Genomic DNA, 9,592 nt, shown 5'->3' with positions numbered 1-9,592 from the left:
TTCAGAGTTAATTGACTGCAGATACTATATACTCCTGGGCATTGTCATGCTTATGAGACTTAAGCCTCAGCTGCCCTTTGTTCTTAGCACCTCAAAAGCAAGAGACTGGATGGACCCAGGAGAGCTGTGAGCTACCCTGGCATTGAAAAGGGACAGATAAGCACCATAACATAGGAATGACTGATCATTTACGCAGATAAACATATGGCAGAGGAAATTCTCATGGGGAGATCTACCCAAGGAGACACTCTGTCCCCCAGGGACATCTACTTTGCTTTTATCTTTTCCTCTAATTGCATAAGTTATCAACACTTGTAGTTGTTTGGATAAACACAGTAAGAGACAAAGATCCCAACACTTAGTTCTCTGGGCTTTGACAGCAAACGAGGCTTTTTTTTTTTTAACATTTTTTTGCTTTTCTTGGGTTACAACCGGTGATACAAGGGGTTACTCCTGGCTCTGCACTCAAGAGTTACTCCTGGCGTTTCTCAGGGGACCATATGGGTTGCTGGGAATTGAACCCAGGTTGGCCGCGTGCAAGGCAAACACCCTACCCGCTGTGCTTCCTCTCCAGCCCCCAGAGCAAATAAGGCTTTTAACACTTACTTCTATGGGCTCTGAGAGCAAGCAAGGCTTTTACTGTAAATCCCAGATTAAGTCTTCAGGCCAGTTCAGCTTGTCCTTCCCCATGGGGGTCCTGTCTCTAACACTGTCACAGTTTGCATCAAGACCCTGCATACGTGCATTCTAGAATGTTCCATTTCGAAGCCGGGGTAGTTTTTCCACTTGCCCCAGGTCCATCCAAGTCCCATGGCAGAACCTCCCTTTTGGTGTGGTAGGAACTACAGCAACTGAAGCCCGAGTCAAGTAACTATGACCAAGCAATTATGCCCAGGAGTAGATATACTTGAGTCCATCAAGTCCCAAATATTAGGAGTATAAGCATTGATGGTCTTTCTGTGTTTAACCAAAGAACAGTGCTGTAGATTAAAAACATAAAAAAGCTATAGGGGAAACAGGAAAGCAGGTACAAATACACAGCCACTTCAACTACAAAGCAGTACAAATAACAAAGTTGAGAATTACCAGAAAGTTATGGTTTATAAGTAATCAAGACTGACCTGGTAAACTGAGACAACGCGAGGAAAAATACAAAGGACATGTTAAAGATAAACTTTAACGAAATTAGGGATGTTAGCAAGGACATGATAAGTTTTTCTGGGAGGAGGAAAAGGGGTAATTCAGAGATGAAGCCTAAAAGACTTGGGTTAATATCCAGCAGATCACCAATAGCCTGGCCCCTTCTTCGATCCTCTGTCACCCTTCACCGGCCAGGGTCGGTAGACCAATCATAGCCACCAAAGGCACGCAGCACATGTCCAGACATTATTTGAACACAACTCTCAGTAACTCAGTGTAATAGCCAAGTTTTGCCTGATCAGGGAGAGAGGAAGAGTCAGGGTGCAATTTTCAAGTTGATTTTAGGATACAGAAATTCTACGTTAGAAAAAAATAACAATGTGGAGTCAGAGATAGTAAGCTGGGAGGGCCGCTTCCCATGCTGACCCAGATCGATATTCGGCATCTCACATGACCCAGAAAGAACATTAAAAAAAAAAAAGAATTCCAGAGTGCTGCTCCTGAAGTAAGCACACATACGTGCCCAAAATACAACCAAAAATAGCCCCAAAGTAAATTTTCAGTTGCAAACCGCAACCACCCCTAGAACCCCACCCAAGGGGTGGTCTGGAAATCAAGGCTACTAATGAATAGTGACCGAGGGCTACAGTGTCATTTGCTATTAGGGAGCTGCCCCCCTGCCCCTCAAAAATGAACAGTCCTTTTATAGTTTTGGAGGCACCACCGGCGATATGGACGAGGAACTTGACTCTGCGCTCAGGCACCCGTCCTGGTCGAGCTTGGAGATTGATCTTAGGTGGGCCAGATGCAAAGCAAACATTCTAACTGCTGTGCTATCTCTTTGGTCCTCTAAGTGAATCTGCAGGTTCTACAGCTGTGAGGCCAGGGCAAAAGCATCCAGGACAGGGCCCAGTGCAGTCCCCTGCTGGGAGGGTAGGTACGCCCAACCCCGACGCTCTGCAGTCCCCGCGCTCGGCCCCACGCCCACCCGCCACCGGCCCACGGCGGAGCTTCAGGGGACACCCAGAACCACGCACTCACACCCTCGATCCCTGAGCTCCAGTACAGCCCCCACTGCACTCACCAAAGCTCCACGTTCCCCACCAAACCCTGGCAGGCTCAGGAACCACAGGGATAACGATTGAAAATGGAGCTTAAAAGTATCCTTACCACTGGCTTGGCCCCGCCCCTCAGTGCAGATGAAAGATAGCCGCATGGCAATTGGGCCCTAGCAAAGCAAGTCCCAGCCCATATCCTGCCCTGAAGCTGCACCCGGTTGACAGCACCAAGTACCCCCATCTTCTTCTTGTTGCCCCTGGAATTCGCCACAAAAGACCACAAGGCCGGAAAAGGCCTAATGAGGTATTTCCTTGCCCTCAGAATCCGCCTAATAAGGCCACAGGCCCAGAGAGGGCCTAATAAGGTATTTCCCTGTTTTTGGAATCCACCTAATATGGCCATAAGGCCAGAAAAGGCCTACTTAGCTGCCCGTTGGGATGGCCTGGTGACCTGTACAGAAGAGAGTGGCCGGTGCTGATGGCTTGTTGCAAAATGATTGGCTGCCTGTGTGCAGCTTCTAATGTAATAGTTCAAATGTATTGGATGACTTGTGCATGGGCTTTCTGAAATGCGCGGGAAGATGCCCTATAAAAGGCCCCCTTTGAAAAGGCCCAGGGCTCTCAGCCACTGACTGTTTGCGGTCATGCTGTGAGCCCAAACATTCTTGAATAAACCTCTTGCTTTTGCATGGACTTGTTCTCTCAGAGTTTTCCTTGACAGGTATGGTTGTCCTGCGCTCGAACCCTAACATCTGGGGGCTCTCCCGGGATTGGGAGCAAAAGGACCCTTGCCCACCTGATCAAGACCTCCCTGATAAGACGTTTCGGGGTGAGTAAGGCGCCTGTACTCAGCGATCACTAAATCGGTGTGTATGTGTGTCGACCGGTCAGGGGATTCTCGCAGTGGCTATGAGATCGGGTCCGAGAGGGCCCTCTGGCTGTGGCGAACAGACGTGATCCGAGACCAGAGGCCACGACCCTGGGGGACGCCCCAGTGGTGGTAGAACCTCGGGGACACCCGAAGGCTCCGTTTGGGGTGAAGGAGACACGGACGCCTCCTTCCAGGCAGAGCGAGACAGTGAAGTTTTTACCGGTACCCCTTCCAACAGCTGGAAGACTTCTTCCCTTGGCGTGTCTGTGGACGACCCTCCTGGGTCGCTGTGTGACTTCCTGTCTCCTTCTCTCTCTTTGTCTTTATCTCTTCCTCTCTGAAGTCTCCACACTGGCCATGGGGCAGACCCTCCCAACTCCTCTTTCCCTTACTCTGGACCACTGGTCGGAGGTCCGTAAGCGAGGATCTAACCTCTCTTGTTTCGTTCAGAAAGGAAAGTGGCGGACCTTCTGTTCGGCCGAATGGCCGACCTTCGGAGTCGAGTGGCCAGCGGATGGAGCGTTCGACTTGGACTTGGTCCGAGCAGTACAGGACGTTATTTTCAGACCTGACCCACTTGGTCACCCTGACCAACAATCCTATATTCTTCTTTGGAGGGACCTTTGTGAGAACCCCCATCCCTGGGTAAAGCCGTTTCTTTCCAAACAGACACCGAAAGAAGAATCCAAGGTCCTCATGGTCCAGGGAGAAACGCCTTCGCCGCCCACTAACCCCAGACCGCAGATCCCGTCAGCCCCGATTCTCCCCAAGTCGCAGGGGGACCTTATGCTTTTGGATTCCACCCCGCCTCCTCCTCCCCCTTATCCAGCTGTGCCACACATATACGCAGATCTCCCCCTTGCAGCAGGGGGAGAACTGGCTCCGGCTCCTCCCCTGCAGGCAGTAGGAGCTGGGCAGAATGCGTTGGGGAGGGAGCTGGAGCCCACTACGACGGCCGCTGAGGGCAGGTGAGGACAAGCCCAAACTCTCCCAGCCTAGTCAGGAATACTCGAGCCCCCCGGCCAAGGCACCCGTGCACGGCGACGACGAGCTCCACAGAAGGAGCCTGAACCGTTCGAGACTCATCCCCGAGAAACAGTTGCTCTCCCCCTGTGTCCATATGGTCCCATGATAGACGATGGGCATGGGGGGTGGTTGCAAACTTTACAATATTGGCCCTTTTCTACCTCAGATCTTTATAACTGGCGGAATAACAATTCCACTTTTTACGAGGACCCCACCAGGTTGGCTGGGCTGGTTGAGTCTATCTGCCACTCCCACCAGCCTACCTGGGACGACTGTCAGCAACTTTTGGACACTCTCTTCACCACCAAGGAATGGGACCGGATTCTCCTGGAAGCCCGCAAGAATGTTCCAGGAGATGATGGGAGACCGACCGCACTCCCTAACGGCATTGAGGATCAGTTCCTGCTGCGTCGCCCCAATTGGGACTCAACACCTTACAAGGTAGGGAGCATCTGTCCAATTATGGCCAGATTCTGTTGGCGGGTCTCCGGGGAGCCTCCAGGCGCCCCACTAGTTTGGCCAAGGTAAGGGAAGTGAGTCAGGATCCTGATGAATTCCCCACTAGGTTCTTGGAAAGGCTCATGGAAGCCTTCCGGAGATACACACCCTTTGACCTCGAATGTGAAGAGCATAAGGGGTCGGTGGCCATAGCTTTTATTCGACAGTTCGCTGCAGACATTCGGAGAAAACTACAAAGACTAGACGGGATCCAGGATCTGACCTTGTGGGACCTAGTTAAGGAAGCTGATAAGGTGTATCTCAAGAGGGAGACCCCAGAAGAGAGAGAAGAGAGAAAGGAGAAAGAGAGGGAAGAAAGGGAACGCAAGAGAGTTGAGAAAGGAGAAAAGGGAAAGACGGAGGGATCAGGAGGTGACAAAGATACAAGCCGCTATGTTGCAGCCAAGCAGGGGAGAAATTAGAGGGCCTCCCAAGGGGTCCTGTTGACCCCTGGGGCAGGAATTCAAGACCCCATGCTCACGACTGCGGACAGACCAATGCGCTTACTGTAAAGAGTTTGGGCATTGGGCCCACGAGTGCCCCCAGAAAAGGAAAGGAGAAAAGCTTGTAAACTTGCTGGTCCTTGATGACTAGGGTCGTCGGAGCTCGGACCCCCTCCGCGAGCTCAGGGTAAAGTTTGAAGTGGAGGGGACCCCCATTGACTTTGAAGTAGACACGGGAGCAATGCACTCGGTGCTGCAAAAACCTCTAGGGAAACTGTCAACAAAGAAATCTCTAGTTCATGGGGCAAACGGCAGCTGCTACCGACCCTGGACCACCAAACGGATCATGAATTTGGGAAAAAGAGAGATCCAGCATTCATTCTTGGTCATACCAAATTGTCCTGCTCTCTTACTGGGAAGAGACTTGCTAACCAAATTAAGGGCCAATATCGCCTTTGACCCAACGGGCTCCAAGGTAACATTCCAGAATCCATTAGTTGGATCTGTGGAATTGGACGATACCCCAGTGACTACCATACTAACCCTGAGGGCAGATGAAGAATACCGACTGTATCAGGCCGCGTTGAAGGAAGCGGATGCCTGGTTAAGACAGTTTCCTGAGGCCTGGGCAGAAACGGTGGGGATCGGCCTAGCTACCCAGCAACCTCCAGTGGTGGTGACCCTCAGAGCCACTGCCACCCCAGTGCGGGTTCGTCAATACCCGATGAGCAAAGAGGCTAGGGAAGGGATCAAACCTCACTTTCATAAATTATACCAGCAGGGGGTGCTAGTGCCCTGTCAATCAGCCTGCAACACACCTCTGCTCCAGAAGCCGGGGACAGGGGATTACGCCCTGTACAGGATCTCCGGGAGGTAAATAGCAGAGTAGAAGATATCCACCCCCACTGTGCCGAGTCCTCATAATCTCCTCAGTTCATTGGGGCCGAACAAAACTTGGTACACTGTCTTGGACTTAAAAGATGCCTTTTTTAGTCTGCCTTTGCATCCTTCCTGCCAGCCTCTCTTCGCTTTCGAATGGACTGACCCCGAAAAGGGGATTTCAGGTCAACTCACCTGGACGCGACTACCACAGGGGTTCAAGAACTCCCCCAACATTTTTGATGAGGCACTCCATGAGGACCTGAACGCCTTCCGCCGGGGAAACCCAGACGTAACCCTGTTTACAGTACGTAGATGATCTGTTGCTGGCGGCCGAATCTGAGGAGGCCTTGAGTGCGGGACACAGACTCTGCTCGCCGAGCTGACTAGACTCGGATACCGAACTTCTTTTCGAAAAGCTCAGCTATGCAAGAGAGAGGTAACGTTGCTGGGCTATAAGATTCGGGGTGGGCATCGCTGGCTCACAGAGGCCCGGAAAAAGATGGGAACCCAGATCCCCGCCCCCAGTTCCCGCCGTCAGCTAAGGGAATTTCTAGGGATGGCAGGATTTTGCCGACTGTGGATCCCCGGGTTTGCCTCCCTAGCCGCGCCTCTGTACCATCTTACCAAAAATGATATTCCCTTTGAGTGGGGGCTTGAGCAACAGAGGGCATTTGATGACATCAAGAAGGCTTTGCTCAGCGCACCAGCATTGGCCCTTCCTGACATAGAAAAGCCCTTTACCCTCTATTTGGATGAGAAAGGAGGGATAGCCAAGGGTGTATTGACTCAAACTTTGGGACCATGGAAAAGGCCGGTGGCCTATTTGTCAAAAAGGTTGGATCCTGTCACTAGTGGATGGCCCCGGTGCCTGAAGGCAATAGCAGCTGCGGCCCTCTTGGTAAAACACGCAGACAAGCTGACGCTAGGCCAGATAGTGATGCTGATAGCTCCACACACCCTGGAGAGTGTGGTTCGCCAGCCACCCGACAGGTGGCTCACGAACGCCCGCATTACATACTATCAAAACGTCCTGTTGGTCTTTACTGGGTAACTTTCAGTTCCCCTTCCATCCTGAACCCCGCCACCCTATTACCCGATAAACAGCAGGAACCAGTCTTACAACTTGCCAAGACATCCTAGCCGAAGAGATGGGAGTAAGGCGAGATCTAAAGGACTAGCCCCTGCAGAACCCGGATGATACCTGGTACACAGATGGGAGCAGCTTTCTCCCGGACAGAAGGAGGAGGGCGGGGGCAGCCGTGGTGAGTAACGAAGCTACCATTTGGACCAAAAAATTAACTGAAGGAACCTCGGCTCAGAAGGCCGAGCTCATTGCCCGGGCCAAACATTGGAACTGGCAGAAGGTAAGAGAACTATAATTTATACTGACAGTAGGTATGCCTTTGCCACTGCCCAGATACATGGGGCCATTTACCAGCAGCGGGGTCTTTTGACATCAGCTGGGAAAGAGATCAAGAACAAGCCTGAGATCTTACGGCTCCTGGCAGCAGTCCTCCTCCCTGCTGAAATAGCCATCGTCCACTTCCCGGGTCATCAGCGGGGATCAGACCCGGTGGCCACTGGGAACCGCAAGGCAGATGAACAAGCCCACTGGGCAGTTGCTTTCTCCCCGGCTGCGTCAATCCGGGTGGCCGAAGAAGGGCTAGAATTGAGGAATGACGACGGGCAAGAGGCAGAGGCTCCACAGCAAAGCGGTGACGGGCATGAGGGGGACGACCACCAGAAGGCCTTGATTTACTTACAGACTCTTCACAAACTCACTCACTTGGGGCCCCAGAAAATGGCTGAATTACTGAAAACCCAGACCTTTGGCCTGACCGTTGAGGAGGAACAGCAATTGGCCAAGGCCATAGTAGCGAACTGTGAGGCTTGTCAAAAGGTTAATGCCTACCCAGCAGGTATGGTAGTTAGTGCAGGGACAAGACTCGGGGGGACCGACCGGGGCAGTATTGGGAGATCGACTTCACAGAAATAGTTCCGGCTAGATATGGATTCAAGTATCTACTTGTGATGGTGGACACTTTCTCAGGATGGCCCGAGGACTACCCGACAAAGGGAGAAACTGCACAAGTAGTAGTGAAGAAGATTATGGAAGAAATCTTCCCCAGGTTCGGTTTTCCCCATACTATAAGGTCTGACAATGGGCCGGCCTTTGTGGCCCGAGTAAGTCAGGGACTAGCTAAAGCACTGGGGATAAATTGGAAATTGCATTGTGCATATAGACCCCAGAGTTCAGGACAGGTAGAAAGGATGAACAGAACCATAAAAGAGACCTTAACTAAACTACCTGTAGAAACCGGCTGGAAAGATTGGACCATGCTCCTACCTTATGCCCTGTTCCGAGCCCGAAACACCCCTTCCCCGACTTTGCTAAACCTGACACCCTTTGAGATCCTACATGGAACTCCCCCTCTGGTGAGGGACTTGAATTTATTTGATGGCATGATCCCTTTGTCTACCCCTCTAATTGCCAGGCTGAAAGCAATCGAAACAGTCCAACACTCGGTCTGGAAGCATTTGGCCGCCGCGTATCAGCCTGGTGACCTGCAGGTGCCACACTGGTACCAGGTCGGGGACACAGTCTACGTCTGCCGACACCAAGTCCGGACTCTGGAACCTCGGTGGAAGGGACCCTACCTGGTGATCCTGACCACTCCGACTGCCGTGAAGGTCGATGGCATCGCCGCATGGATCCATGCCTCTCACCTCAAACCTGCCTCTCCGACCAAATCTACCTGGAAGCTGGAGAAGACTGAGAATCCCCTCAAACTGTGCATCTGCCGTGTGGCTAGGACTGTGGACTCTCCCCCCCATGACCTGTAATCCCCACGCTCCCCAGCACTTGACTTGGGAGATGGTATCCCCTACTGGACAAGTGGCCTGGCCCGTCAAGGGGACTTACACTCCGAGTACGTGGTGGCCCACTTTGCACCCAGATATGTGTCAGCTTGTCTTGGGACTAGACACCTGGGATGTGGGGAAGGAGGAAGTAATACCAGACAGAGGTGACTCCAGAGCAAATGCTGGCCATGCAGGAGTAGGGGGAACCATCGGGTGTTTGACTAGGGAGAGAAGGTGTCACCTCGGGCTGCAACAATTCTATATCTGTCCAAAAGATGGTAGAGATCGTTAAGGGAAAAGGACTTGTGGAGGGCCGGAGGCCCTTTATTGTAAGGCCTGGGGTTGCGAGACCACAGGGCAAGCTTACTGGAAGCCTGCCTCCTCATAGGACTGGATCAAGGCCGCTTGGGGCTGGAGCGGTGTAAGGAACTTGAGGGGCTGTAATCAGGGCGGCCCCTATGATAATACCCTCAGCATCACCTTCACTACCCAGAGCAAAAGGCAGGAAAACCTTCTCCAGTGGCTTAAAGGGAGAACTTGGGGACTAAGGATCTATGTCCCTGACTTTTCCCATCCTGACCCTGGATTCTGGTTCACCATTAGTTTGAGACAGGAGGCTGTGGACCACGGGGCGACTGGTCCAAATAGAGTTCTCCCAGATCAAGCTGGCAGTAAATGGATCACTCCAAGAAACGAATGATCCCACCCGCTGTGATTGGAGTACCACCCACAAGCTTACACTTGTCCAGGTCTCAGGAGAGGGAACTTGTCTAGGAAAGGTGCGCTCAGGTTATAACCCCCACATCTTCGGC

General features: G+C 52.1%; 1 pseudogene; it reads left to right on the top strand.

The window, feature by feature from the left end:
* The first annotated feature begins 2,842 nt into the window (after positions 1-2,842).
* LOC130022033 (uncharacterized) lies at positions 2,843-8,762 on the top strand (annotated as a pseudogene).
* Positions 8,763-9,592: the final 830 nt, after the last annotated feature.

This window comes from Sorex fumeus, unplaced genomic scaffold, assembly GCF_029834395.1.
Source record: "Sorex fumeus unplaced genomic scaffold, SorFum_2.1 ptg000019l, whole genome shotgun sequence".
Lineage (NCBI taxonomy): Eukaryota > Metazoa > Chordata > Mammalia > Eulipotyphla > Soricidae > Sorex > Sorex fumeus.
This window is presented reverse-complemented; position numbering and strand designations above follow the sequence as displayed.